Source organism: Bidens hawaiensis, unplaced genomic scaffold (assembly GCF_021521415.1).
Source record: "Bidens hawaiensis isolate Kalapana, Puna unplaced genomic scaffold, B.hawaiensis_p1.1 tig00019083_1, whole genome shotgun sequence".
Taxonomy (NCBI): domain Eukaryota; kingdom Viridiplantae; phylum Streptophyta; class Magnoliopsida; order Asterales; family Asteraceae; genus Bidens; species Bidens hawaiensis.
In genome coordinates this window covers 351,853-360,486 of record NW_027492899.1, presented here as the reverse complement: position 1 = coordinate 360,486, position 8,634 = coordinate 351,853, and positions in this window count along the sequence as shown.

Here is an 8,634-nt window from a genome sequence, read left to right as displayed (position 1 = left end):
CCTAACTGCTTTGTGTTTTTTGCAGTGTCGGATTCCAATGAAGTGTATGTTCCACGATGGAACATTCGCCGAGGAACAACCCTTCGCACCCCTGTGGAGTGCGTGGAATGGGCTCGTCACGCTGCTCCTAGTGGTGCGTTGGGGGAAGCCATGGCTAGCTACCAGGAGGGTAGGCTAACCAATGAGCTTCGGGTTCTCCTAGCTCGGATGCAGCCGCGCGTCGAGCTGCTTTGTCGTGAAAACGACAAGTTAAAAGCAGCTCGCCTTAAAGAAGTTGCTCAGGCGTGGGCCATCCGGGAGGAGAACCAAAGGCTTTCCGCTGTAGCTGCGGAAAAGGAGAAGGCCTTCAAGGCCCTTGAGGTTGAAGTTCAGGCACGACTCGAGGCCCGTTCCAAGGCTGCCCAAGCTGTTAATGAACAGCTTCGGCTGGCTAAGGAGACTGCGAGGAACGCAACCGACAGGGCCACCAAGGCTGAAGCTGTTGCCGAGCCTCTACGCGTGGAGAATGAAGAGCTTAAAGCCAAATTAGAGGCTCTCCAGCAGGCTCATGATGCCTTGGCGATGGAGGACGCGAAGAAGCTTCAAGAGATCTTGGACCAGAGGGGCGTGCTTGACCATACTGAGCGGAAGCTAAAGGGCGTCGAAGAGGCTGCTGCAAAGGAAGTGTTGCTTGCCAACCTTAATAAAAGTGAAGCCAAACGCGCCTGTACCCAAGCTCAAGCCGCCCTCCAAGAAGCTCTGGTTGCCAAGGAATGGCTTCTTCGAGAAGCGTTGTCTCAGGTAAGTCTAACTTGATGTCTTCACGCTTTTCCTTATAAATAGAAAAGGTTCTGACTTGTATTTTTCTTTGTAGGTTGTGCATCGGGTCTTCTCAGAGACATCTTACGACGATGCTATGAGCGCAGCCCTCAACGCTTCTCACGAGGATGGGGAAAAGGCCGGCTTCCTGCTTGGTCTAGGGTTCGTTGAGAAAGGCGTCCCGCCTTCCAACTTCCCTTTGTATAATGTGGATACTGAAGCTATTTACGACCAAGCAGTGAACCAGTATGCTGCCTTCCCGCATCCGGTGGTGGAGAAGGTGAATGAAGTTGCTGCTGCTGATGATGGGCTAGCTATCCTTAAGGCTTTCCTTGAACCGCCACGCTCAACTGACGGCGCTGGTCCAAGTGGAAGTGGCCCTGAAGCCTGATCCTGAAGATCCCTTCCCGCTGCTAGGATAGATTTAGTTTGTATAGATTTACTTTCTTGTAGGCGGGTAGTTACCCGGCCATTCTTGTAACGAATATTTATGAAATATAAATCTTTGTGCGGCTAAGACCGCTTCTTCCATTGGATTCCTTGCTTTATAAACGTTATATGACTTGCATACTTTAGTTTGAATTAGCAATTTTCCAAGTGTTTTAGAATAAGTTAACCTTTGAACGTGGTAGATAATAGGTGTGAAGTTTTGCCTCCTCTTTCGTGATTGTGCGGGTAGGACCGTCACTTGCACTTAGTAGGATGGCTAAACTTTACCCATACCTGACCTGCGTGTAGGTTTTCCTCATCTTTTTTTTTTTTAGGATAACCTTTGAACGTGGTAGATAAGTTGAAGTTTTGCTTCCTTGTTCGTGATTGTGCGGGTAAGACCGTCACTTGCACTTACAAGGATGGCTAAACTTTACTTACATCTGACCTGCGTGTAGGTTTTCCTTATTCTTTAGCGTTGTGTTTATGCGGGTTTTGCCGCCTTCCACACGTAACGACTTACTTCTTCCCCATTTATGCGGTGAATACCGGCACCAGTGTGGGAAGTTCATAAGTATAAAGGTAAAGTTTAACACATTATGAAAGGAGAATCATTTCCATTAGAAGTGGCTCTAGGCCTTTTCTTTACAAGTTTGGAATTGATCTACATATAACATTTGCGTAATTGAGCTCCATTCCATGTTCTTGGGATAGGAGTGCCATCGAGCCTTTCGAGCCGGTATGCGCCCTTTCCCAGGACTTCTTTGACAATGTATGGCCCTTCCCAGACCGGGGCCAGCTTTCCTGGGCGTTCTTGGTTCGAAGCCTCGTTGTTACGCAGTATGTAGTCTCCTTCATTGAAGTTGCAGAGTTTTACCCGCGTGTTGTAGTACTTTTGCATTTGTCGCTTGTAGTTCTCTTCACGCACTGCGGCTAAGTCTCTGCGTTCCTCGGTCAGCATAAGATCCAACCGTCTTTCCGCATCATTGTCTTCTGGCTGAATCAAGACCCTTGGTGAGGGTAAACCGATCTCGACTGGGACCATGGCTTCAGTGCCATAAGTGAGGCTGAACAGGGTTTCTCCCGTATAGGCTTTCTTCAGCGTTCTGTTTGCCCAAAGGACGTGCGGAAGCTCGTCCACCCAGCCGGATCTGTGTTCCAAGAGTCTTTTCTTGATGCCTTCGACGATGCTCTTGTTTGCTCTTTCCACCTTACCATTACCTTGCGGGTGTGCCACTGAGGTAAAGGTGTGGGTGATTTGAAGTTCTTTCAGCCACTGTTGTAGCTTCTTGTCAGCAAAGTTGGTGCCGTTATCGCTCACCAAATTTTGGGGAATGCCGGTGATCATCGCTACACCCTCAGCTGTTGGCCATCCCATCATGCCGTGGACTGAGGATACCACGGCGTTGAATCTTGCCATCCCGTCTCTCCCGAAGAGAATGTCGTATGTGTGGTGTGGCTTCCTCATCACGACAAAATCCACATCTTCTGTGCGGGAGTGTTTCCCATCCGTAAGAGTGACGGGGAAAGATAGGATACCCAGGGGGGTGTTTGTGCTGCCATCAAACCCTTCCATCGAGGCGCAGATCGTTTCCAGGCGCTCCTTGTCTTCGTCATCTAGCTTGTCGAAGAACTGCCTGTACATCACCGTTGACGAGGCGCCGTTGTCAGCAAGAGTGCGGGAGGTGATGTAGTGCCCCAGCTGGCTTTTGATGACGATAGGGCCTTCTTTGCTGGGTCCTCCTGGCACTCGCGGGAAGCGCACCTCAGCTTCCTTCCACGCACATGGTTCTATCGTTCGCCTTTTTCTTCCTCTGATGTTACCATGAACCATGTTGATGCTGATGTCCACGGGCTTTCGTCCGTTGCCTCGATACCGGTTGTCGTTCCTTCCACCCTTCTTGATTGATGCCACCAGGTGTGACAGTCTTCCATCCTTAACGAATGCTTCAACAATATCCTTCAAGGATGTGCACTCTTCCGTACCATGACATTTTGTCCCGTGGAAGTCACAGGATTTGCTCTGATCCGCATTAGGTCGCTGCCGGATCATTGGAGCTTTTGGCCATGGTAGCTTTTCAGTAGCAAATATCTCCGTGACGCTTTTAGTGAGTGGCGTCCACCGGTGCTTTTGGCTTGAAGGGTGTGTGTGATTTCTTCCGCCAACAAGAGGGTGAGAGCTGGATGAGGTGTCAAAGTTTACCCTTGACTGCCAGATACCTAGCTTCCTCTTTTTGTTCTGCCGGGCGATCCTTACATTGTTCTCTCTTGTCCTCTGCGTGTAGAGGTGTGCACTCTGGGGAAGATCCCTTCCCAGTTGCTTTTCCGTCTCGGCAAAGCGCTTTGCCGCCGTCATGATGGCATCCCATGTTGATGGCATGCCATCCTTACCCGTCAATGTGCGGATAAGCTCTGGGTATTCGGCGCCTTGGATGAAAGCGGCGTGAACCAGATCTTCACTTATGTTGCCGAGACTTAGCTTTTTGGAGTTGAAGCGGGTGATGAAGTCTAGCAAAGATTCATCCTCCTCTCTGACGCAGTTGAGGATCGTCCACTGTTCTTCAGTGTATTTCCTCTGTTGGCTGAAGTGCTGGCTGAACTTGTTCTGAAAGTCCGCCCAGTCATATATGTGGTGGACCGGTAAACGATCGAACCATGCCCTGGCCGCTCCGACCAGAGTCATCCGGAACATGTAACACCACGTGGGTTCCGTCCAGTTACTGACGGTAGCCCCCGCAATGAACCTGTTCAAATGGTCGTCTGGGTCGGATAGACCATCATAAGTGCCAATGTTTGACATTTGTTTGGCACTTCTCAGGGCGATTGCTTCCGCAATGTCCCTTGCGAATTTTGACTTTCCTGCATTTGTAGCAGTTGGTCTAAAGGTTTTGGAGAAGTCACGCGGGTTTCTCTCCGCATTTGTTGGTTTAAAAGCTTCCCCAAAATTCCTTTTTGGTTGGAAGTCCGTTTCCTTACGCTTCCCTTTCGCCTTATGGCGAGGGTTTGCGTCGGTATCGGATTCTTCCCTCTCGTCGTCTGAGTACTCGCACTCGCTGTTCATATTGAGGTGTTGGCAAGTACTGCCGAATTCGTCAGCCTGTTGAACTGAACGCAAGCGTTCATCCAATTCAGCTTGGAACTCTCTTTGACGTGCTTCGGCCCAGGCCTTCACTTGATCTAGTGTTTGGCGAGGGACCCTCGTTCGTTTTTCCAACTGGGCATCAGTGAACCCCAGTGGAATATTTACAGCACTTGCCCCGGCTTGGGTAGTCGGGGTAGTGTTCGTAAGATTTGTATAACCGCCGGTGTTCCCCCCAGTTTTTGGGGTTGTGGTTACCGGGGTTTCTTGGTCGGTTACTGGCCTTGGGACCGGAGTAACGTTAACCATTTCTTCAGAAATTTTGAAAAAAAACTAAATTAGTTCTAGCTTTTATGCACGGATGGCGCCAATGAAGAAACACTAAGTGAACCCTGGACAGATTATGGATAATCTGGGGGTTAAGTAATGTTTCCCACGGGGATGAGGTCCAGCTGAGAAGGTTGTTATTCTAGAGACCTGCAAAACAGACACCGTAAGCTCGTCACTGAGAAGGGGGGGTTCCTCCTTGTGACCACCCTCCGGCGTGAGAATCAGACTAGATTGCTCTGAATATAAGTGTATATTAAGAGATTGCTAGATAAGATTGAGATATCAGATGATGTCCTTACCATTCCAAGGTGTTGGAGTGTTTATAGCCGAAGGTAGGTTTCCAAGCAGGTGTGACATCTGCCCCGATCCGACCCGACCCAGGTACCCGTTTTCCGATCCGATCTCTTTCTTTTATGATTTAATATTTATTTATACTTATATTTTACTTTTAATAATAATAATAATTTTCCTTCCCGCCTCTTCCTCTCTTTTCCTTTCCTTCGTCCCGTCCCTCTTCTTCTCTCCGCCTTCTTTTCCCTCTTGTCGCCGTCCCGCCCTTAAGCCTTGAACCCCTTCTCTTATTTTTGTGTCCTTTGTTCTTCCCGCCTAAGGTTGTCTGCGCAGCTCCACGCGCCCGACTCCTTACAAGGAAGCCTGCGCGAAGACCAGTTGTTCCTGCGTTACGCGAGGCGAACTGTTCTCGCAGCGCGCTAAGAATTGTAGTTCTTCTCGCAGCGCGCTAAGAACGGTAGTTCTTCCCGCGACGCGCTAAGAATTGTAGTTCTTCTCGCAGCGCGCTAAGAACAAAAGTTCTTCCCGCGGCGCGCTAAGAATGGTAATTCTTCCCGCGGCGCGCTAAGGATAATAGTTCTTCCCGCGGTGCGCTAAGGTTTGTTCTGTCAGCCTTCGCCCTCGCGCGTGCGCTCGAGCCTTCTCGCGCTAAACCCCTTTGAGTTTTCTTCTGTTTAATCTAGCCGTTTGCTTTTGTGTTGTCTTATCTTTTGAGCCGTTGACCTAATCTGCTTTATGTCTGAAAAGTTACTTTCGGCGCAGCATGCGCACCAACCCCATTGGTTGACAGAAAAAGTGACTGACATTATCTTTTGAGATCTGCTTTTTCCCTGCTTTGACCAGTACCTTTATCTGATCCGCCCATGCTTTTTACTGTTAACCTGTCAGCTTTTTCTCTCTTTTTCCCTGCTGCCATATCTTTTGATATCTTTTGCTTTTGGAATCTTTTGCTTTTTGAGATCTTTTCCCCTTTTTCTAGATTTATGTCTCCTAGGGTTTCCCTATAAATAATAATCTTATTTTTCCTAACACATCACACACAAACACTTAATTTAACCTCCTTCTTGCTCTCTCTGCCGTCTCCTCCCTCTCTGCCTCCGTCTTCCTCCCTGTTCTGCCCTGCTTTTCCGGTAATATATATTATATATAATTTACTTATTAATTATGCTAACTTATAATCAAGACTTAAAACAAATCATTAAAACAATAATCTTATTTATAGGTTAACTTGTGCTTGTTTAAAGTTGGTCCTTGCATTATCTTTCAACGCATCTTTATCAAGTGAGTAATCTCGTACTTAATCCCTTTTTATTTTTAATGTTTTGGGATGTTCATGTGTTCATACAAACTTAGAGTCTTAAACTTGTTTATGAACTTTAGTCGCGCAGTATCCCATGTGTTGAGGACGTTTACTTGGCTGTTTATTTGTATGTGTGTATCATTAACCGCTTTGTTCGGCCTATTCCGAAGTTTTCATGGATCCATTAGATGAACACGGGAGACCTATCGTTTACGGTTTTCTTTGTTTTACACTTGCACAGATGTTTTCTCGTTTTTGTGCTCAATTGGGAGCACGGATTGAACTATGAACTATGAGCTATGATCTATTTAGGCTTGATCACAATCTGATTGCACCCTTGTTAAACACCAGACATACACGTGTTGCGCGCAGAATTATTGTTATCTATGTATTGTATTAAACTTGATTTCTCACCAACACGCAAGTGTTTGACGTTTTATTTTAACACATGTTCAGGTTTGCTGTAGCTACATTTGGAGCTTGTGGACACGTAGGACGTTTTTACTTTTGGACCTAGATTAAAATGTATCAAGACAAGTTATTGTTGTTCGAATATTTTGTTTTATAATATATTGATTATTGTTGATTTATGTTATCTTGCGTTTACTTTGCGCGTGCGCGAATGAATGTATTTATTAAATATTGACACCCAATAGTGTCACGAGTAATGAAACAATATGTGGCGCCCCGATGTATAATCCGCCTTTGGTCGGGGTGTTACGGATTGGTATCAGAGCTCGTTGACTTTAGGATAGGTGGTTAGACGTAACGGCCTAGAATACCTAAGAGTCCCTTCTCGCGCATGAGAGAAATCTCATGTTTGCGCGCTTATTGTTAATTACTCGTTATTTATAAATATGCTTGCGCAGACGCAGTATATGATTTTATGTTTTATTTCGCGATATTTCGATTTTTGCTGAATTTCGATTTTTATTGATTTTTCTTGCATATTCGTTTGTTGGGATTTGAAAATCCGAAAAGTCATGGTGATACATGAATAGTTGATTTTCAATTTCCATTTACGATTATGTTCTGAGGTTGGAGACTTGAAAAGTCATGGTGATACATGAATTGTCAACCTCCAATACTCATTTTCTTGTATATTTTATATTGAGGATTGAAAAGTCATGGTGATGCATGAATCGTCAATCCCCAATATTCGTTTGCTCGTATATTTTAAATTGGGAATTCGGAAAGTCATGGTGATACATGAATTGTCGATTCTTGATTCGAATTTGTTACCTTTATTAAGTCTGCATTTAGGGTCATTTATTTTACTTAAACTTTTGACAGTAACTGACTCCGCGAAACCAAGCTTTATAAGATTATACTTTGCGCTAAAACCAAGATATTAACAAAAATTAAAACTTTTATAGAATGCCTCCACTATCTCGCCGATTTCAGAGAAGAGAAGCCTCGCGCATGCGTAGACAGCAACGTTCCCAGGAAATGGCCGCCGCGATAGCCCAAGCCTTGAGCCAAAACAATACCTCCAGTTATAACATTAAGTCCTTTAACGCGGGTAACCCTCCAAAGTTCACAGGTCTTGAAGGAACCACCGTGATGCTCCAATGGCTCGAGAAAATTGAAAACACTTTCCTCCACACCCAATGCCCCTCAGACAGACGAACCCTATATGCTTCCAGTGTCCTGGAATCCAGAGCGCTTACATGGTGGAATGGAGTAGCTCATGCGCGTGGCGCAGAGGCTGCTTCTAGCATGACATGGGAGGAATTCAAGGAAATTTTTTACGCGAGAATTCTGCCCTCCCAACGAAGTTAAGCGCCTGGAGGAAGAGTTTAGGAATCTTAAACAGTACAGTGGCGAAGCGCGCGAGTACGCGACGCGCTTCCATGAACTAAGCCTGCTTGTCCCTCACCTTGTTACCCCTTCCCGCCGAGCCATTGAGAAATTCCTTGGGGGTCTCCCCATGGAAATTCAAGATTCTGTATGGGCCAGAAACCCAGTAACCCTCTCTGACGCCATTGAGTTGGCCGCTGTGCTCAGCGACAACCATGTCAGAGCAGGAACCCTGTTCCTGCGGGGAACTGAAAAGACCAAACCCACCAAGACTGCCCCTGAACCAACAGAAACCAAGCCAGAACCCTCAAACCGTAACAACCTCAAGCGCAGGCGCAAAGCCTATGCGCTTACCAACCCGCCCATTGTCCAGCAACCCATTTATCAACCTCCAGTTTATGCGCCTAACCCACTGTCCACCTACCCAACACCTCCTGTAGTCCATAACTATGCCCTAACCAATCCAGCACTCCCTGCCCCGCCTCCTAAGAAACCTTACACAGGAAACCAACCCTTTTGCCCAACCTGTAGACTCCACCACCCACCTCAAGTCCCATGTCGACAATGTAACCGATGTGGCCGCGTTGGTCACTCAGCCGAATACTGT